Genomic DNA, 23371 nt, shown 5'->3' with positions numbered 1-23371 from the left:
GTTCAACCATTTCATTCTTCAAATCTTACTCCTCCAGTTTTCCATAAAATCTATTCTTTGTCCTATCAGAGAATGGCACTGAACCTCTAAATCCACTAACAATATCCCATTGTTCCGGCCAAGTGGTAGTGATGCTGCATGTGTCAGGAAATATGTGAAATATGTGGTCCTGTGTACACAGGAAGGCAAATATTAGAGAACTGATATCTAATAGAACTACAGGACAGAATTCTATAGTTCATGTTGTCCTTTGCTTTACTGATGTCTATTTATCATTTAAAGTAGGCAGAAATTATTCTTACTGTTGCATTAGCTCTATTCCTGGGCCCCTTTGTTGCCACAATCATTGCAAAAAGTGGAATTGGAAATCAGAACTTTTGAGTACACATACAGCAATATATATAAAGTATACTATCAAGAAATGTAAAATAGGAAAATTAAATACAATATTGATTCAATTAAAGGTTATTTGACATATAATGGCCTTAGGGAGACAGAGAAAACCTACCACATTAACTGTATATCACAGTGTTAGATCTGGGAATAGAATTATTCTCCAGAAGAATTTTCTCCACTACACACTCCTAGATCTTTTCTACACATGCCAAGACCCTGACTAACTTTCTCCATTCAGAGCATGTAACCACTAATGAAGCAAAGAGAAGTCTCTAGCTTTAGAGAGATGTAGTACATAAAGGTTTCCACTGTGTCACAGGAGACACTCCTGGAAAGGGCACCCTTGAATCTGGTCAAAGTAAGGAAAGCTGTTTATCAGGTAGGCCATGACAGTTCTCAGTGACATTAGGTACTCCCTGAAAAATCTACTGGAGAGCCCAAGCTTCTGTGATGTCACAAGTGTTGTCGTGACAGCAACTACCTCTTAGATATTCCTTCAGTAACTCTAGGGTTTATGAACTGTCCCCTAATTCAGAGTAAACTGTCATTTGGGAGTGATAACAAGAGGATAAAGACATCACAGATGGGGAGAAGGAAGCTGGACTTCTGTCTTGGTATAAAAAAAGGAGGAAATATATCATCCATGGGAAAGCTCAGTGAGTCCTGGATAGGAGTTGAGGGGGTTTGCTGACGAGATAGCCTTGAACTGAGCCTTCCACATATGGGAATCAGGAGCTGCGAGCCTCCCAGCAGCATCTGGACGTTCCTGCTTGTTATGGTTCCTGGAAGTCAGAGATTTTATATCATTAATATATTCATTCCAAAAACCAGGTGTTGGGGAGGGCAAAGTTGCTTTCCTGAGAGGTCATGGATTTTACTCTTTTTGCCCAGAAGAAAACGGTCCTAAGGAAAAGGAAAAGACCAATATTGTGTCCTCAGCTCAGAGTAAACTCCATGCATTGGATTCCTATGGTGCAGTTTGTGTCTGACACTGGTATCTGCGAGAGAGAAGTGTTACCAAGTTGAGACTTCATCATCAGAGTCTTTTCACTAGTATTACTCTGAGTACCATTCCCTGACAGTTACCCTTTATATGTCTGAGTCAATAGGTGAGATTAGCTGACAGTTTTCTTTTCTTTAATTTCTTTCTTTTTTTTATTTTTTAGCAATTTTTATTTCTTTTACAAACGGATATTTCGGGAAGTCCCACACCCGAGGATCCCGGCCCGCAGCAGCTCTCTGCTCCCAGACCCGGTGAGAGAGAGACCCAACCGCCTGGTCAGGTGGGCACTCCTGAGGCTGCAGAGCGGAAGAGACCACCAACACTGCTCACCACTGCCCACATCCCTGGCCCAAGAGGAAACTGTATAAGGCCTCTGGGCTCCCGTGGGGGAGGGCCCAGGAGCGGCAGAACCCTGCCAGAGACACCGACGGACCCTGAAGGAAAGAGACCGGATAAACAGTTCTCTGCACCCAAATCCCGTGGGAGGGAGAGCTAAACCTTCAGAGAGGCAGACAAGCCTGGGAAACCAGAAGAGACTGCTCCCTGCACACACATCTCGGACGCCAGAGGAAAAAGCCAAAGACCATCAGGAACCCTGGTGCACTGAAGCTCCCGGAAGGGGCAGCACAGGTCTTCCTGGTTGCTGCCGCTGCAGTGACCCCCTGGGCAGCACCCCACAAGCGAACTTGAGCCTCGGGACCACAGGTAAGACCAAATTTTCTGCTGCAAGAAAGCTGCCTGGTGAGCTTGGGACACACGGAAGCAGAATTTCACTAGGACCGGGCACATTCTATGTTTACCGGAAGTCCCACACCCGCGGATCCCGGCCCGCAGCAGCTCTCTGCTCCCAGACCCGGTGAGAGAGAGACCCAACCGCCTGGTCAGGTGGGCATTCCTGAGGCTGCAGAGCGGAAGAGACCACCAACACTGCTCACCCCTGCCCACATCCCTGGCCCAAGAGGAAACTGTATAAGGCCTCTGGGCTCCCGTGGGGGAGGGCCCAGGAGCGGCAGGACCCCTGCCAGAGACACCGCCGGACCCTGAAGGAAACAGACCGGATAAACAGTTCTCTGCACCCAAATCCCGTGGGAGGGAGAGCTAAACCTTCAGAGAGGCAGACAAGCCTGGGAAACCAGAAGAGACTGCTCACTGCACACACATCTCGGACGCCAGAGGAAAAAGCCAAAGACCATCTGGAACCCTGGTGCACTGAAGCTCCCGGAAGGGGCGGCACAGGTCTTCCTGGTTGCTGCCGCTGCAGTGAGCCCCTGGGCAGCACCCCACGAGCGAACCAAAGCCTCGGGACCACAGGTAAGACCAAATTTTCTGCTGCAAGAAAGTTGCCTGGTGAACTCAAGACACAGGCCCACAGGAAAAGCTGAAGACCTGTAGAGAGGAAAAACTACACGCCCGAAAGCAGAACACTCTGTCCCCATAACTGACTGAAAGAGAGGAAAACAGGTCTACAGCACTCCTGACACACAGGCTTATAGGACAGTCTAGCCACTGTCAGAAATAGCAGAACAAAGTAACACTAGACATAATCTGATGGCGAGAGGCAAGTGCAGGAACCCAAGCTACAGAAACCAAGACTACATGCCATCATCGGAGCCCAATTCTCCCACCAAAACAAACATGGAATATCCAAACACACCAGAAAAGCAAGATCTAGTTTCAAAATCATATTTGATCATGATGCTGGAGGACTTCAAGAAAGACATGAACACACTTAGGGAAGCACAGGAAAACATTAATAAACAAGTAGAAGCCTACAGAGAGGAATCGCAAAAATCCCTGAAAGAATTCCAGGAAAACACAATCAAACAGTTGAAGGAATTAAAAATGGAATTAGAAGCAATCAAGAAAGAACACATGGAAACAACCCTGGATATAGAAAACCAAAAGAAGAGACTAGGAGCTGTAGATACATGCTTCACCAACAGAATACAAGAGATGGAAGAGAGAATCTCAGGAGCAGAAGATTCCATAGAAATCTTTGACTCAACTGTCAAAGATAATGTAAAGCGGAAAAAGCTACTGGTCCAAAACATACAGGAAATCCAGGACTCAATGAGAAGATCAAAACTAAGGATAATAGGTATAGAAGAGAGTGAAGACTCCCAGCTCAAAGGACCAGTAAATATCTTCAACAAAATCATAGAAGAAAACTTCCCTAACCTAAAAAAAGAGATACCCATAGACATACAAGAAGCCTACAGAACTCCAAATAGATTGGACCAGAAAAGACACACCTCCCGTCACATAATTGTCAAAACACCAAACGCACAAAATAAAGAAAGAATATTAAAAGCAGTAAGGGAAAAAGGTCAAGTAACATATAAAGGGAGACCTATCAGAATCACACCAGACTTCTCGCCAGAAACTATGAAGGCCAGAAGATCCTGGACTGATGTCATACAGACCCTAAGAGAACACAAATGCCAGCCCAGATTACTGTATCCAGCAAAACTCTCAATTAACATTGATGGAGAAACCAAGATATTCCATGACAAAACCAAATTTACACAATACCTTTCTACAAATCCAGCACTACAAAGGATAATAAATGGTAAAGCCCAACATAAGGAGGCAAGCTATACCCTAGAAGAAGCAAGAAACTAATCGTCTTGGCAACAAAACAAAGAGAATGAAAGCACACAAACATAACCTCACATCCAAATATGAATACAACGGGAAGTAATAATCACTATTCCTTAATATCTCTCAATATCAATGGCCTCAACTCCACAATAAAAAGACATAGATTAACAAACTGGATACGCAACGAGGACCCTGCATTCTGCTGCCTACAGGAAACACACCTCAGAGACAAAGACAGACACTCCCTCAGAGTGAAAGGCTGGAAAACAACTTTCCAAGCAAATGGTCAGAAGAAGCAAGCTGGAGTAGCCATTCTAATATCAAATAAAATCAATTTCCAACTAAAAGTCATCAAAAAAGATAAGGAAGGACACTTCATATTCATCAAAGGAAAAATCAACCAAGATGAACTCTCAATCCTAAATATCTATGCCCCAAATACAAGGGCACCTACATACGTAAAAGAAACCTTACTAAAGCTCAAAACACACATTGCACCTCACACAATAATAGTGGGAGATTTAAACACCCCACTCTCATCAATGGACAGATCATGGAAACAGAAATTAAACAGTGATGTAGACAGACTAAGAGAAGTCATGAGCCAAATGGACTTAACGGATATTTATAGAACGTTCTATCCTAAAGCAAAAGGATATACCTTCTTCTCAGCTCCTCATGGCACTTTCTCCAAAATTGACCATATAATTGGTCAAAAAACGGGCCTCAACAGGTACAGAAAGATAGAAATAATCCCATGCGTGCTATCGGACCACCACGGCCTAAAACTGGTCTTCAATAACAATAAGGGAAGAATGCCCACATATACGTGGAAATTGAACAATGCTCTACTCAATGATAACCTGGTCGAGGAAGAAATAAAGAAAGAAATTAAAAACTTTTTAGAATTTAATGAAAATGAAGATACAACATACTCAAACTTATGGGACACAATGAAAGCTGTGCTAAGAGGAAAACTCATAGCGCTGGGTGCCTGCAGAAAGAAACAGGAAAGAGCATATGTCAGCAGCTTGACAGCACACCTAAAAGCTCTAGAACAAAAAGAAGCAAATACACCCAGGAGGAGTAGAAGGCAGGAAATAATCAAACTCAGAGCTGAAATCAACCAAGTAGAAACAAAAAGGACCATAGAAAGAGTCAACAGAACCAAAAGTTGGTTCTTTGAGAAAATCAACAAGATAGATAAACCCTTAGCCAGACTAACGAGAGGACACAGAGAGTGCGTCCAAATTAACAAAATCAGAAATGAAAAGGGAGACATAACTACAGATTCAGAGGAAATTCAAAAAATCATCAGATCTTACTATAAAAACCTATATTCAACAAAATTTGAAAATCTTCAGGAAATGGACAATTTCCTAGACAGATACCAGGTATCGAAGTTAAATCAGGAACAGATAAACCAGTTAAACATCCCCATAACTCCTAAGGAAATAGAAGCAGTCATTAAAGGTCTCCCAACCAAAAAGAGCCCAGGTCCAGACGGGTTTAGTGCAGAATTCTATCAAACCTTCATAGAAGACCTCATACCAATATTATCCAAACTATTCTACAAAATTGAAACAGATGGAGCCCTACCGAATTCCTTCTACGAAGCCACAATTACTCTTATACCTAAACCACACAAAGACACAACAAAGAAAGAGAACTTCAGACCAATTTCCCTTATGAATATCGACGCAAAAATACTCAATAAAATTCTGGCAAACCGAATTCAAGAGCACATCAAAACAATCATCCACCATGATCAAGTAGGCTTCATCCCAGGCATGCAGGGATGGTTTAATATACGGAAAACCATCAACGTGATCCATTATATAAACAAACTGAAAGAACAGAACTACATGATCATTTCATTAGATGCTGAGAAAGCATTTGACAAAATTCAACACCCCTTCATGATAAAGGTCCTGGAAAGAATAGGAATTCAAGGCCCATACCTAAACATAGTAAAAGCCATATACAGCAAACCAGTTGCTAACATTAAACTAAATGGAGAGAAACTTGAAGCAATCCACTAAAATCAGGGACTAGACAAGGCTGCCCACTCTCTCCCTACTTATTCAATATAGTTCTTGAAGTTCTAGCCAGAGCAATCAGACAACAAAAGGAGATTAAAGGGATACAGATCGGAAAAGAAGAGGTCAAAATATCACTATTTGCAGATGACATGATAGTATATTTAAGTGATCCCAAAAGTTCCACCAGAGAACTACTAAAGCTGATAAACAACTTTAGCAAAGTGGCTGGGTATAAAATTAACTCAAATAAATCAGTTGCCTTCCTCTATACAAAAGAGAAACAAGCCGAGAAAGAAATTAGGGAAACGACACCCTTCATAATAGACCCAAATAATATAAAGTACCTCGGTGTGACTTTAACCAAGCAAGTAAAAGATCTGTACAATAAGAACTTCAAGACACTGAGGAAAGAAATTGAAGAAGACCTCAGAAGATGGAAAGATCTCCCATGCTCATGGATTGGCAGGATTAATATGGTAAAAATGGCCATTTTACCAAAAGCAATCTACAGATTCAATGCAATCCCCATCAAAATATCAATCCAATTCTTCAAAGAGTTAGACAGAACAATTTGCAAATTCATCTGGAATAACAAGAAACCCAGGATAGCTAAAGCTATGCTCAACAATAAAAGGACTTCAGGGGGAATCACTATCCCTGAACTCAAGCAGTATTACAGAGCAATAGTGATAAAAACTGCATGGTATTGGTACAGAGACAGACAGATAGACCAATGGAATAGAATTGAAGACGCAGAAATGAACCCACACACCTATGGTCACTTGATTTTTGACAAAGGAGCCAAAACCATCCAATGGAAAAAAGATAGCATTTTCAGCAAATGGTGCTGTTTCAACTGGAGGGTAACATGTAGAAGAATGCAGATCGATCCATCCTTATCACCCTGTACAAAGCTTAAGTCCAAGTGGATCAAGGACCTCCACATCAAACCAGACACACTCAAACTAATAGAAGAAAAACTAGGGAAGCATCTGGAACACATGGGCACTGGAAAAAATTTCCTGAACAAAACACCAATGGCTTATGCTCTAAGATCAAGAATCGACAAATGGGATCTCATAAAACTGCAAAGCTTCTGTAAGGCAAAGGACACTGTGGTTAGGACAAAACGACAACCAACAGATTGGGAAAAGATCTTTACCAATCCTACAACAGATAGAGGCCTTATATCCAAAATATACAAAGAACTCAAGAAGTTAGACCGCAGGGAAACAAATAACCCTATTAAAAAATGGGGTTCAGAGCTAAACAAAGAATTCACAGCTGAGGAATGCCGAATGGCTGAGAAACACCTAAAGAAATGTTCAACATCTTTAGTCATAAGGGAAATCAAAACAACCCTGAGATTTCACCTCACACCAGTGCGATTGGCTAAGATCAAAAACTCAGGTGACAGCAGATGCTGGCGAGGATGTGGAGAAAGAGGAACACTCCTCCATTGTTGGTGGGATTGCAGACTGGTACAACCATTCTGGAAATCAGTCTGGAGGTTCCTCAGAAAATTGGACATTGAACTGCCTGAGGATCCAGCTATACCTCTCTTGGGCATATACCCAAAAGATGCCTCAACATATAAAAGAGACACGTGCTCCACTATGTTCATCGCAGCCTTATTTATAATAGCCAGAAAATGGAAAGAACCCAGATGCCCTTCAACAGAGGAATGGATACAGAAAATGTGGTACATCTACACAATGGAATATTACTCAGCTATCAAAAACAACGAGTTTATGAAATTCGTAGGCAAATGGTTGGAACTGGAAAATATCATCCTGAGTGAGCTAACCCAATCACAGAAAGACATACATGGTATGCACTCATTGATAAGTGGCTATTAGCCCAAATGCTTGAATTACCCTAGATCCCTAGAACAAACGAAACTCAAGACGGATGATCAAAATGTGAATGCTTCACTCCTTCTTTAAATGAGGAAAAAGAATACCCTTGGCAGGGAAGGGAGAGGCAAAGATTAAAACAGAGACTGAAGGAACACCCATTCAGAGCCTGCCCCACATGTGGCCCATACATATACAGCCACCCAATTAGACAAGATGGATGAAGCAAAGAAGTGCAGACCGACAGGAGCCGGATGTAGATCGCTCCTGAGAGACACAGCCAGAATACAGCAAATACAGAGGCAAATGCCAGCAGCAAACCACTGAACTGAGAATAGGTCCCCTATTGAAGGAATCAGAGAAAGAACTGGAAGAGCTTGAAGGGGCTCGAGACCCCAAAAGTACAACAATGCCAAGCAACCAGAGCTTCCAGGGACTAATCCACTACCTAAAGGCTATACATGGACTGACCCTGGACTCTGACCCCATAGGTAGCAATGAATATCCTAGTAAGAGCACCAGTGGAAGGGGAAGCCCTGGGTCCTGCTAAGACTGAACCCCCAGTGAACTAGTCTATGGGAGGAGGGCGGCAAAGGGGGGAGGGTAGGGAGGGAGGCACCCATAAGGAAGGGGAGGGGGGAGGGGGACTTTTGCCCGGAAACCGGGAAAGGGAATAACACTCGAAATGTATATAAGAATTACTCAAGTTAATAAAAAAAAAAAAAAAACAAACGGATATTTCTATATTTACATTTCAAATGTTATTTCCTTTCCCAGTTTTCTGTCCATAAGAGGCCTAACTGGTACCCTTACCCTTCTTACCCTTCTTATATATCCCCTCTTACTGCACATTCATATTCCCTTCAACTGGGAGTCAAACCTACTTTGGACCCGGAACTTCTCCTTCCATTTATGCCCATCGAGGCCATCCTCTCCTACATATGCAGTTGGAGCCATAGGTCTATCCATGTACTGTCCTTGAATACTGCCTTAGTAACAGAAAACTCTGGTTCATTCCCATTGCTATTCTTATGGGGATTAAAGCCCCTTCAGATCTTGCAATCCTTTCTCAAAATCTAACAACAAGAGATCCATTTTCAGTTCAGATTGCCACTAGCAGTTACTTCTGTATTTGACATGCTCTAGCTGTGTGTCTCAGGAAGTATCTGTATCCGGATATTGGCAGCCTGCCCTTCTTAGCTTCAGCAATCTTATCTAGTATTGCTGACTGATTATATATATATGGAATGCTCTTAATGGGATTCCTTCAGTTTCTACTCTAAATTCATAGATATTTTTGTTCCCCCTTTTAAAAAGTAGCAAAGCATGAACATCTTGGGTGTCCTTCTTAGCCTTCCAGTTGTCTGTGGTCTGCATCTTGGGTAATTTGATCTTTTGTGCCAATATCCACTTTTGGTGATTTCATACCATGTATGTTTTTCTGTAACTGGGTTACCTCAGTCAGTATTATATTTTCTAGTTCAATCCATTTGTCTATGAATTTCTTGAAATCATTGGTTTTGGTAACTGAATAGTACAAAATTGCGCAGATGTACCACATTCTCTGTATCCATTCCACCGATGAATGCCATTAGGTTTCCTACAAGCTCCTGCTATCATTAATAAGTCTGCTATTGAAGGAGTTAAAATAAAAACCTCATAAAAACTACAGAAGAACAGCACATAAGGGGAAAAGACAGAACGGGCCTGAGACATGCCCGGCCAAGCCTAAAAACAAGGTCAAGAGATTGTTCCAGGCACTAGCAGCCACCATCTCCGCTGAGTCATGGGCCATCCGAATGGGCAAACTGGCTGTTCCTCTATAGTTAATAGTTACCAAACTCCCTGTTCTTCAAATAAAGATAAGACGCTCTCCTACATCGTGAACACTCCAGCCCACATGTACTGCATGCTGATGAGACATTGTACCCATTTCCCTTGCTGATATATAAATCAACCAATCAAGTATAACCACGCTGAATCCCATTGCCTTCCCCTATAAAAAGCCTTAAATTGGGGCTGGGGATTTAGCTCAGTGGTAGAGCGCTTACCTAGGAAGCCCAAGGCCCTGGGTTCAGTCCCCAGCTCCGAAAAAAAAGAACCAAAAAAAAAAAGCCTTAAATTTTGAGTCTTGGGGTCGACTCCCATGTCTCCTGTGTGAGATACGAGCTATCCCAGAGCTCTGATAATAAATGGACTCATGTGCTTTATATCAAGAGCCGATCTCGATCTCTCACGTTTCTTGGGGAGTACGATCTTGCAATTGGAGTGGGGTCTCCCATAAGGGTGTCCTACACTATGAACATAATTGACCATGTGTCTTTTTTTAAAGATGTATTAATTTATTATGTATAAGTACACTGTAGCTATGTTCAGAAGAGGGCATCGGGTCTCTTTACAGATGGTTGTGAGCCACCATATGGTTGCTGGGAATTGAACTCAGGACCTCTGGAAGAGTAGTCGGGTGCTCTTAACCACTGAGCCATCTCTCCAGCCCGACCATGTGTCTTTATTGCATGTTGGAGCATGTTTTGGGTATATACCCTGGCTAGGTAAATCTTGGTCCTCAGGTAGTGCAATTTACAACTTTCTGAGGAATCTCCAGAACGATTTTCAGAGTGATTGAACAAGTTTGTAATTCCACCAAGAAAGAAGAAGCTTTCCTCTTTCTTGACATCTTAATCAACATCTGCTGTCTCCTGAGTTTTTTATTCCAGCTATTCTTACATGTGTGAGGTGGAATCTTAGGGTTGTTTTCATTTACATTTCCTTGATGACATACTTAGTCACCATACTTAGATGAACATTTCTTTAAAAGCTTCTCAGATATTTGATTTTCCTCAATTGAGAATTCTTTCATCATTTCTGGGACCCAATTGGAATAGGGTTATTTGTCTCTCTGAAGTTTAATTTCTTTAGTACTTTGTATCTATTGGATTATAGCCCTCTATCAGGTGAAGTATTGGTATAGATCTTTTTTTCTAATCTGTTGGTTGCTGTTTTGTCCTAATGACAGTGTCCTTTGGCAGGCAGATTTCTATGACATTGAAGAAATGTCAGTTAGTGAAATTGAACAGGGACTGGCTCCTTCCTGACTTCCCTACATGTCCTATACAGTAATTGGGGGAACTAAACAACCATGTACTATCCCTGCAAGGCATGTCTATCTACAGTCATGGTTCTATAGAGACCTATCAGTGATTCTGGTGATCTTCCCAGCAACTGTATGCTGATGGAATTTGTAGTTTTCATCCTGGTTTCTATAACTACAGCCTAAGGTGGTGTGAAGCCAAAATACACCATGTGCAGCTGTGAATAGGCCTTAGGAGATTGCCTCCTTGGATTTCTGAGGCATTGCTAAGTTAATGAGAGGAAAAACAACACCCTCTGCTCATCAGAGCTCTGGGAATTCTGACACTCTTGCTTTATCTCTATATGAAGCTAGGTCAAAAGATCACCTTTCAGATATGTTCTTGAATATCCTTCAGTGTGCTAGCATTGGACTGCAATGAAATATTATGCAGGAGAGGTGTGGAAACATCTTAACTCTTCCATTAGAGATCAGAGAGATGAGCTATTCACAATCAATTGACTGTGTATGTTTCTGTACTTTGGCTTTGACCATGCAGATCTACTGTCTCATACTTCATGGTTCATATGTCCAAATGGGGGGAAAGCACCACTCACAATTGTTCCCCATCCTTCATCCTATGGGCTTAGATTTTAGTGCAACCCTCCACATCTTATATGCTAAATCGACTGTCCTAAATTTCTTCAACATGCACATCACTATTATCCCTACACTCCGTGTGTTTGTGTGTATGTGTGTGTGTATGTGTGTATGTGTGTGTGTGTGTGTGTGTGTGTGTTTCTGTGCTCAAATGGTTAATTTGATACAAGTTTACAGAAACCTTGTCACTGAAAAAAGTCTAAGTAAGAAAACTATAATCTGTGGATGGGGCAGAAACCAAATGCTCTCCCACAACATGACCTTCTTTAAAGAGTAGTATAATCAGAAATAAGAGATTAAATTTGAAAGTAAAATTTGGAGGTAATACCGTGGCATGTCTGCATTATCATTGTGAACTGTGAGATTGTTCTCTTTGTTCTGTGGGCAGACAGGAGGGCTCTGAGGCCAAGTTGCATCCTGTGGATCTGAGAATAAACTGAACGTGACTGTCAACTTGGTCACATGAAGAAAGTGATAGGAGTGAGAAGACAGTATCAGGCCATTGTGACACTGCCGTCCCAATAGAAACATGGAAGTGTTGACAATCACAGAGTGGGAGTCTCATGTCTGAACTTTGACACACAGCTAGGCAAAGTGTAACCTATCAGTTAGCTTCCCGAGTACCATCTACAATGAAGGGTAGGCTCAGATGAAGTACTGTTTAAGGTAGGTGCTGTTCCTTGTGAGCTGCATCTCAGGGTAAGTGGATGACCATTCAGCCTCTTGTGACATGGCAGATCAGAGTACTGAGAGACAGAGGGGCCAAATCAGTGTTTGTTTTTCTAGACCAACATAACTGCATTATCCAGGCTAAGGATTTGCTCATGGAAGTCTAGTGTTTCACGTTGGTATAGGCCAATCTGTGTGCAGTCTCAATAGCACAACTGGCTCCAGGCTTCTTTCTTAGTCAATGGGATTTACAGGCAGTCATTTATACTTTTTCTTCTAGATTCACAAATTATTTTCTGGCTTCATATACACAAGGCATAGTATTCTTTCACTCTCTCTCTCTGTGTATGTGTCTTTCTCCGTCTCTCTGTCTCATCTCTCTTTGTCTGTCTTTCTGCCTCTCTGTTCTATTTTTCAGCTTTCCTACAAAGGTCTTTACTAATGATAACATATTTCATGGCAGTTTATGCACTCGATTATCTCATAAAAACCAGTGTGATCTGAACTTGCTGTCTACTGGAGAACAACAATTAAAAAGAGAATTGATGTCCAAATCTACTAGATAAGAATTTAACAACTGAGAAGATGTAGAATATTCAACAACTCCCAACAAGCCTAGGGGCCAAGGATCATGTATGGAAGGAAAATTTTCAGAAATCCAAGAAATGCATGCCAGGCTGACCATGGACTGTCTTCTCTTTACAGGGACTTACAGCCTCAGGAGAAAGATAACATGGGACTTTAATAAACATGCATCATGTAGTAATACCTAGTCTCTTCCCTTACTTTACCTTCCCTGTCTGTATTTTCCTAATGGATGTTGTACATAAATGTAGTAGTGACTGCCTTTCAGGAGTATAGAAGTTGTCATATGTGGCACCCAAATGAAGAATTTGACTTTTCTTCCCTGGCTGGCGCTCCTTACCAATGATCTACTACATCGTTTTCCTATGACTGCTCCTTTGATTTCTGTGTGTGTGAGTGAGTTGTGTTTGTGTGTGTGTGTATCTTTCTCTCTGTCTGTCTGTCTGTCTTTCTGTCTTTGTCTTTGTCCATCTGTTTCTTCCACATGATACCTATATATACTTCAGTTTGACTTCTCATTGCTCATTCCAAGATTGACCCATCATGCTTTCCCTGAGTGTTTGCTATTGATGACTCAAATTACACCTGTGTTAATCAATGCACCTGTATCCAGAACTGTGTGCCTCTGATCACATCACAATCAGTCTCATGGCTTAAATAAATAATTTTTGAGGCTCTGAGGGAATTTTTTATCAGAATTTAAATGTTTTCTGTATTTTTTCTCCCCTATCCATACTGTTGTAGTCTGTGGATATTCCCCAAGTCTTTGCTCACTAGTACTTATCTATGTACCTGGCCTACTGGGAAGACATCATCCCAACCCTCCAATATTACTTAGCAGGGGGAATAGATGAAGAATTTGGAAAAATTGGTCATTTAGCTACAGAAGATGTCCCCAGAGTTGGATTAACTGTGTCGAATCAACACAATACTGACAAGAATTCTGAACTATGTTCTCAGTTTATTTTCTTCTTTGTCATTTTGAGTGTGCTACCAAAGGAGTGGGGGACCATTTGTGGGCTGTGGTTGAGAACTGAGTCTTCACTATTCATGCATGAAGGTGGTAAAAAATTCAATAGATCAGTGATATCTCTGGGTTAGAAGGGATATTGATAGAAAGTCTTCCTTTGTGTCTCAGGCAAAGATCCTTGAAAGGGCAACTTGGTTTGTTTATTTGGAGAAGATCTTGTTAAAGGGAAGTTATGTGCTGTTGGACATAACTGGACTATCTTCCGGATACTCTAATGTATGCTGGAATTTCCATTGTATTCTCTGTGATGTCACTAGTGTTATGGAAACAGAAACTGCCCTCGTGGCAATTAGTTAGTACATATTTGTTTACCCACTCAAATGTTTTTCAGGATGATCAAGCTATTTACAGAGAAAACAGAGAGCATGGAGAGACAAAAGAGAGAGGAGTAAGAAATTAAGATACTTTTTTGTTAAAGAAGTGAAAACATAAATTATCTGGTGCAAAAAGGCAAGTGAGAGCAGTGGGCTGGTTCTGAGGAACTTCCTAGAGGAGGTAGTCTTGGCTCAGGCCTTCTAGGAGTAGGACTTATGACCTGAAGGCTCTGAATCCCTAAAGAAGAGACCCAGTTTCAGGAATATCTCATAAATTTATTGGAAGAGGGTCAGGAACTGTCAAGCATGCATCTTGTCTACTATGCATTCCTTAGTTTCACTCTGAATGAGGAAGAATGCCAAGAAGAGGCACAGCGATAAAAGCTTTGACTCTCAGGGTAGAGTATTGAATTTTATCTTCACAGGATTCCTGGACATGCCATTGGAATTTTATGACAAGGGCTACTCCACTCATATGCATCAAGGTCTCTTACTCTTTGTCTTGAACATACATGATTAAGGCTTGGTGGTCCTAAACACTATGGAGTACAGGACTTACATGCATCCCATCAGATACGAACTGAAAATATCTTCCATTTTTTCATGTCTTGGCCAGATTTTGTTGTTAAGGGCCAGGGCGACTGCAGAAGGCAGTGAGGCACATGTTTAGCGATCACGGTTGCGAGAAAGAAAATAGCTAATAAGTCCAGCTTGAAGAGAGCTTTCCTCATCTTTCAGTGCTTCCAAGTATCTGTAGATTTCCCATTTCATCAAGCTTCATTGGGGGACTCAGCATTTTCTCTCCTGTGACTGGGCCATTACTATGCATGTTCCCTTGTGTTTCTCTACAGGGTCTGCTGGGAAGTCGTCATCCCAACCTTCCACCTCAGTGAGCTAGTAAATCAGATTAAGAATTTGGAGAAATTGATTACTGAGCTCCAGAAGATGACCTGTGAGTTTGGTAAACTCCCAGGAAAGCTGACCCATTCAACCAACAGCATTTGGACAAAAGATAGCCAATATGCCCACTTCTTTTTTGACAGTCCTGACCCCTCTGTGTTAACCTCAGTTTTCTCACACCACAGGAAAATGCAACTGTAATGTCCTCATGTACGAACTAATTTTCTTGTGTGCCACGCAGAGGCAGGCCATGAAGAAAGGATAGGAGTTTAATAAGAAACTATATAATTCTCAGAAAAGCAGAAGCTGTGTTTTGAATAAAAGTCTTGGGATTCGGCAGGTAATGTGTGAGCTCTCATCATGGATTTTCATAGACAGAGATTGCATTTTCTGTCCTCAGAGGAATACAAAAAGCTGATCAGCTACAGAAGCACAGTAACTTAAACTTTGATAAATAAACTTTTATTTATTTATTTTAAAGATTTATTTCATTTGATTTGTATGAGTATTCTGTAACTGTCAGACACGACAGAAGTGGGAGTCAAATGCCATTATGCATGTTTGTATTCCACGATGTTTTTGCTGGGAATTAAACTCATGACCTATGGAAAAGCAGTCAGTTCTCTTAAATGCTGAATCATCTTACCAGCCTAAAATACTTTTGATGGTCATGGTGATTGTATTGATGATGATGATGATGATGGTGATGATGATGATGATTGTTATTATTATTATTATTAATATTAGTATTTTTATTATTATACTGAAACTCTAAATGGATCAAGATTTACCCTCCTCCAATGCTCTTCCCCCTCTCCTGTCTCAGGAAGATCCTACAATAAGGAAGACACCATCAGAGCTGCCCATCCTCCCCAGCACTAAAGAAAGAAAAGATTTACTTTGTCTGGGTTATGGAGATTTTCTTGTTGACTGGGCTCATAGCTTCAGACCTGAAGAGGGGTAGACTATGGAAATGGGAGCTCCTTTTGGAAGATTCTGCTTATCTTGGAGTAATTGGTAAATACTGAGGAAGCCTAACATGTTGGTCCACCACCTTATCCCTTTCTGAGAATAAAGTCTCCTGGGAACTGGGTAAGCAGGGTAAGCAGGCATGGCTAACAAGTCAATCCAGGTGGGTAAACATTTGTCCATTAGGTATACAGGGGGAGCATTTCATTGACTAAGCTGAATGTATCTACTCTCCACTATGTTCTAATTCCATGTAAGGAAAGTTTTTTAGATTTTGTCTATCCTGTGACCCAGCAAGTGTTTTTCACATTCTTTATGCTGTTTCTTCACTGATATGAACCATGTGAGAATGGAGGGAGCAAAGGAAAGCCACAGACAACAACATTCTACATTCTAGAAGATCAAGGCCTTCTCATAAAAAAAAAAAAAAACAATCTTTGTATCTATGAATTGAGCAATGAGGTAAATTGCTACCAACCTCTGGTCATGCAGCTGATATCTGGTATACTGGTCTATTGACTAAGTATTCCATGGGGGAAGAAAAGCATCAAAAATTAGGATGAGATAAAAAAAGAACTTAAGATCCCGGCCCACAGCAGCTCTCTGCTCCCAGACCCGGTGAGAGAGAGACCCAACCGCCTGGTCAGGTGGGCACTCCTGAGGCTGCAGAGCGGAAGAGACCACCAACATTGCTCACCCCTGCCCACATCCCTGGCCCAAGAGGAAACTGTATAAGGCCTCTGGGCTCCCGTGGTGGAGGGCCCAGGAGCGGCAGGACCCCTGCCAGAGACACCGCCGGACCCTGAAGGAAAGAGACCGGATAAACAGTTCTCTGCACCCAAATCCCGTGGGAGGGAGAGCTAAACCTTCAGAGAGGCAGACAAGCCTGGGAAACCAGAAGAGATTGCTCCCTGCACACACATCTCAGACGCCAGAGGAAAAAGCCAAAGACCATCTGGAACCTTGGTGCACTGAAACTCCCGGAAGGGGCAACACAGGTCTTCCTGGTTGCTGCTGCTGCAGTGAGCCCCTGGGCAGCACCCCACGAGCGAACCAAAGCCTCGGGACCACAGGTAAGACCAAATTTTCTGCTGCAAGAAAGCTGCCTGGTGAACTCAAGACACAGGCCCACAGGAACAGCTGAAGACCTGTAGAGAGGAAAAACTACACGCCCGAAAGCAGAACACTCTGTCCCCATAACTGACTGAAAGAGAGGAAAACAGGTCTACAGCACTCCTGACACACAGGCTTATAGGACAGTCTAGCCACTGTCAGAAATAGCAGAACAAAGTAACACTAGAGATAATCTGATGGCGAGAGGCAAGCGCAGGAACCCAAGCAACAGAAACCAAGACTACATGCCATCATCGGAGCCCAATTCTCCCACCAAAACAAACATGGAATATCCAAACACACCAGAAAAGCAAGATCTAGTTTCAAAATCATATTTGATCATGATGCTGGAGGACTTCAAGGAAGACCTGAACACACTTAGGGAAGCACAGGAAAACATTAATAAACAAGTATAAGCCTACAGAGAGGAATCGCAAAAATCCCTGAAAGAATTCCAGGAAAACACAATCAAACAGTTGAAGGAATTAAAAATGGAAATAGAAGCAATCAAAAAGAACACATGGAAACAACCCTGGATATAGAAAACCAAAAGAAGAGACAAGGAGCTGTAGATACAAGCTTCACCAACAGAATACAAGAGATGGAAGAGAGAATCTCAGGAGCAGAAGATTCCATAGAAATCTTTGACTCAACTGTCAAAGATAATGTAAAGCGGAAAAAGCTACTGGTCCAAAACATACAGGAAATCCAGGACTCAATGAGAAGATCAAACCTAAGGATAATAGGTATAGAAGAGAGTGAAGACTCCCAGCTCAAAGGACCAGTAAATATCTTCAACAAAATCATAGAATAAAACTTCCCTAACCTAAAAAAAGAGATACCCATAGACATACAAGAAGCCTACAGAACTCCAAATAGATTGGACCAGAAAAGAAACACCTCCCGTCACATAATTGTCAAAACACCAAACGCACAAAATAAAGAAAGAATATTAAAAGCAGTAAGGGAAAAAGGTCAAGTAACATATAAAGAGAGACCTATCAGAATCACACCAGACTTCTCGCCAGAAACTATGAAGGCCAGAAGATCCTGGACTGATGTCATACAGACCCTAAGAAAACACAAATGCCAGCCCAGGTTACTGTATCCAGCAAAACTCTCAATTAACATTGATGGAGAAACCAAGATATTCCATGACAAAACCAAATTTACACAATATCTTTCTACAAATCCAGCACTACAAAGGATAATAAATGGTAAAGCCCAACATAAGGAGGCAAGCTATACCCTAGAAGAAGCAAGAAACTAATCGTCTTGGCAACAAAACAAAGAGAATGAAAGCACACAAACATAACCTCACATCCAAATATGAATATAACGGGAAGTAATAATCACTATTCCTTAATATCTCTCAATATCAATGGCCTCAACTCCACAATAAAAAGACATAGATTAACAAACTGGATACGCAACGAGGACCCTGCATTCTGCTGCCTACAGGAAACACACCTCAGAGACAAAGACAGACACTACCTCAGAGTGAAAGGCTGGAAAACAACTTTCCAAGCAAATGGTCAGAAGAAGCAAGGTGGAGTAGCCATTCTAATATCAAAAAAAATCAATTTCCAACTAAAAGTCATCAAAAAAGATAAGGAAGGACACTTCATATTCATCAAAGGAAAAATCAACCAAGATGAACTCTCAATCCTAAATATCTATGCCCCAAATACAAGGGCACCTACATACGTAAAAGAAACCTTACTAAAGCTCAAAACACACATTGCAACTCACACAATAATAGTGGGAGATTTCAACACCCCACTCTCATCAATGGACAGATCATGGAAACAGAAATTAAACAGTGATATCGACAGACTAAGAGAAGTCATGAGCCAAATGGCCTTAACGGATATTTATAGAACATTCTATCCTAAAGCAAAAGGATATACCTTCTTCTCAGCTCCTCATGGTACTTTCTCCAAAATTGACCATATAATTGGTCAAAAAACGGGCCTCAACAGGTACAGAAAGATAGAAATAATCCCATGCGTGCTATCGGACCACCACGGCCTAAAACTGGTCTTCAATAACAATAAGGGAAGAATGCCCACATATACGTGGAAATTGAACAATGCTCTACTCAATGATAACCTGGTCAAGGAAGAAATAAAGAAAGAAATTAAAAACTTTTTAGAATTTAATGAAAATGAAGATACAACATACTCAAACTTATGGGACACAATGAAAGCTGTGCTAAGAGGAAAACTCATAGCGATGGGTGCCTGCAGAAAGAAACAGGAAAGAGCATATGTCAGCAGCTTGACAGCACACCTAAAAGCTCTAGAACAAAAAGAAGCAAATAGACCCAGGAGGAGTAGAAGACAGGAAATAATCAAACTCAGAGCTGAAATCAACCAAGTAGAAACAAAAAGGACCATAGAAAGAATCAACAGAACCAAAAGTTGGTTCTTTGAGAAAATCAACAAGATAGATAAACCCTTAGCCAGACTAACGAGAAGACACAGAGAGTGTGTCCAAATTAACAAAATCAGAAATGAAAAGGGAGACATAACTACAGATACAGAGGAAATTCAAAAAATCATCAGATCTTACTATAAAAACCTATATTCAACAAAATTTGAAAATCTTCAGGAAATGGACAATTTCCTAGACAGATACCAGGTATCGAAGTTAAATCAGTAACAGATAAACCAGTTAAACAACCCCATAACTCCTAAGGAAATAGAAGCAGTCATTAAAGGTCTCCCAACCAAAAAGAGCCGAGGTCCAGATGGGTTTACTGCAGAATTCTATCAAACCTTCATAGAAGACCTCATACCAATATTATCCAAACTATTCCACAAAATTGAAACAGATGGAGCCCTACCGAATTCCTTCTATGAAGCCACAATTACTCTTATACCTAAACCACACAAAGACACAACAAAGAAAGAGAACTTCAGACCAATTTCCCTTAAGAATATCGACGCAAAAATACTCAATAAAATTCTGGCAAACCGAATTCAAGAGCACATCAAAACAATCATCCACCATGATCAAGTAGGCTTCATCCCAGGCATGCAGGGATGGTTTAATATACGGAAAACCATCAACGTGATCCATTATATAAACAAACTGAAAGAACAGAACTACATGATCATTTCATTAGATGCTGAGAAAGCATTTGACAAAATTCAACACCCCTTCATGATAAAAGTCCTGGAAAGAATAGGAATTCAAGGCCCATACCTAAACATAGTAAAAGTCATATACAGCAAACCAGTTGCTAACATTAAACTAAATGGAGAGAAACTTGAAGCAATCCCACTAAAATCAGGGACTAGACAAGGCTGCTCACTCTCTCCCTACTTATTCAATATAGTTCTTGAAGTTCTAGCCAGAGCAATCAGACAACAAAAGGAGATCAAAGGGATACAGATCGGAAAAGAAGAGGTCAAAATATCACTATTTGCAGATGACATGATAGTATATTTGATCCCAAAAGTTCCACCAGAGAACTACTAAAGCTGATAAACAACTTCAGCAAAGTGGCTGGGTATAAAATTAACTCAAATAAATCAGTTGCCTTCCTCTATACAAAAGAGAAACAAGCCGAGAAAGAAATTAGGGAAACGACACCCTTCATAATAGACCCAAATAATATAAAGTACCTAGGTGTGACTTTAACCAAGCAAGTAAAAGATCTCTACAATAAGAATTTCAAGACACTGCGGAAAGAAATTGAAGAAGACCTCAGAAGATGGAAAGATCTCCCATGCTCATGGATTGGCAGGATTAATATGGTAAAAATGGCCATTTTACCAAAAGCAATCTACAGATTCAATGCAATCCCCATCAAAATACCAATCCAATTCTTCAAAGAGTTAGACAGAACAATTTCCAAATTCATCTGGAATAACAAAAAACCCAGGATAGCTAAAGCTATCCTCAACAATAAAAGGACTTCAGGGGGAATCACTATCCCTGAACTCAAGCAGTATTACAGAGCAATAGTGATAAAAATTGCATGGTATTGGTACAGGGACAGACAGATAGACCAATGGAATAGAATTGAAGACCCAGAAATGAACCCACACACCTATGGTCACTTGATTTTTGACAAAGGAGCCAAAACCATCCAATGGAAAAAAGATAGCATTTTCAGCAAATGGTGCTGGTTCAACTGGAGGGCAACATGTAGAAGAATGCAGATCGTTCCATCCTTATCACCCTGTACAAAGCTTAAGTCCAAGTGGATCAAGGACCTCCACATCAAACCAGACACACTGAAACTAATAGAAGAAAAACTAGGGAAACATCTGGAACACATGGGCACTGGAAAAAATTTCCTGAACAAAACACCAAAGGCTTATGCTCTAACATCAAGAATCGACAAATGGGAACTCATAAAACTGCAAAGCTTCTATAAGGCAAAGGACACTGTGGTTAGGACAAAACGGCAACCAACAGATTGGGAAAAGATCTTTACCAATCCTACAACAGATAGAGGCCTTATATCCAAAATATACAAAGAACTCAAGAAGTTAGACCGCAGGGAAACAAATAACCCTATTAAAAAATGGGGTTCAGAGCTAAACAAAGAATTCACAGCTGAGGAATGCCGAATGGCTGAGAAACACCTAAAGAAATGTTAAACATCTTTAGTCATAAGGGAAATGCAAATCAAAACAACCCTGAGATTTCACCTCACACCAGTGAGAATGGCTAAGATCAAAAACTCAGGTGACAGCAGATGCTGGCGAGGATGTGGAGAAAGAGGAACACTCCTCCATTGTTGGTGGGATTGCAGACTGGTACAACCATTCTGGAAATCAGTCTGGAGGTTCCTCAGAAAATTGGACATTGAACTGCCTGAGGATCCAGCTATACCTCTCTTGGGCATTTACCCAAAAAATGCCTCAACATATAAAAGAGACACGTGCTCCACTATGTTCATCGCAGCCTTATTTATAATAGCCAGAAAATTGAAAGAACCCAGATTCCCTTCAACAGAGGAATGGATACAGAAAATGTGGTACATCTACACAATGGAATATTACTCAGCTATCAAAAACAACGAGTTTATGAAATTCGTAGGCAAATGGTTGGAACTGGAAAATATCATCCTGAGTGAGCTAACCCAATCACAGAAAGACATACATGGTATGCACTCATTGATAAGTGGCTATTAGCCCAAATGCTTGAATTACCCTAGATCCCTAGAACAAACGAAACTCAAGACGGATGATCAAAATGTGAATGCTTCTCTCCTTCTTTAAATGAGGAAAAAGAATACCCTTGGCAGGGAAGGGAGAGGCAAAGATTAAAACAGAGACTGAAGGAACACCCATTCAGAGCCTGCCCCACATGTGGCCCATACATATACAGCCACCCAATTAGACAAGATGGATGAAGCAAAGAAGTGCAGACCGAAAGGAGCCGGATGTAGATCGCTCCTGAGAGACACAGCCAGAATACAACAAATACAGAGGCGAATGCCAGCAGCAAACCACTGAACTGAGAATAGGTCCCCTATTGAAGGAATCAGAGAAAGAACTGGAAGAGCTTGAAGGGGCTGGAGACCCCAAAAGTACAACAATGCCAACCAACCAGAGCTTCCAGGGACTAAGCCTCTACCTAAAGACTATACATGGACTGACCCTGGACTCTGACCCCATAGGTAACAATGAATATCCTAGTAAGAGCACCAGTGGAAGGGGAAGCCCTGGGTCCTGCTAAGACTGAACCCCCAGTGAACTAGTCTATGGGGGGAGGGCGGCAATGGGGGGAGGGTTGGGAGGGGAACACCCATAAGGAAGGGGAGGGGGGAGGGGGATGTTTGCCCGGAAACCGGGAAAGGGAATAACACTCGAAATGTATATAAGAAATACTCAAGTTAATAAAAAAAAACAAAAAAAAAAACAAAAAAAAAACAAAAACAAACAAATGTATATTTCTATATTTAAATTTCAAATGTTATTTCCTTTCCCAGTTTTCTGTCCATAAGAGGCCTAACTGGTACCCTTACCCTTCTTCTATATCCCCTCTTACTGCACATTCATATTCCCTTCAACTGGGAGTCAAACCTACTTTGGACCCGGATCTTCTCCTTCCATTAATGCCCATTAGGCCATCCTCTGCAGTTGGAGCCATAGGTCTATCCATGTACAGTCCTTGAATACTGCCTTAGTAACAGAAAGCT

At 41.3% G+C, this 23371-nt stretch overlaps 1 long non-coding RNA gene across 1 annotated transcript; it reads left to right on the top strand.

Annotated features, from left to right (window-relative positions):
* The first annotated feature begins 883 nt into the window (after positions 1-883).
* On the top strand, positions 884-16615 carry LOC120099650 (uncharacterized). Its single transcript, XR_005498765.2, has 3 exons — positions 884-1505; positions 13003-15466; positions 15953-16615. It is a non-coding gene; the product is annotated as an uncharacterized LOC120099650 (long non-coding RNA).
* The last annotated feature ends 6756 nt before the right edge of the window (positions 16616-23371 follow it).

The sequence above is a fragment of the Rattus norvegicus genome, chromosome Y (assembly GCF_036323735.1).
Source record: "Rattus norvegicus strain BN/NHsdMcwi chromosome Y, GRCr8, whole genome shotgun sequence".
Taxonomy (NCBI): Eukaryota; Metazoa; Chordata; class Mammalia; order Rodentia; family Muridae; genus Rattus; species Rattus norvegicus.
The sequence above is the reverse complement of the archived record's forward strand: the minus strand, read 5'-3'. Positions and strand labels throughout refer to the sequence as shown.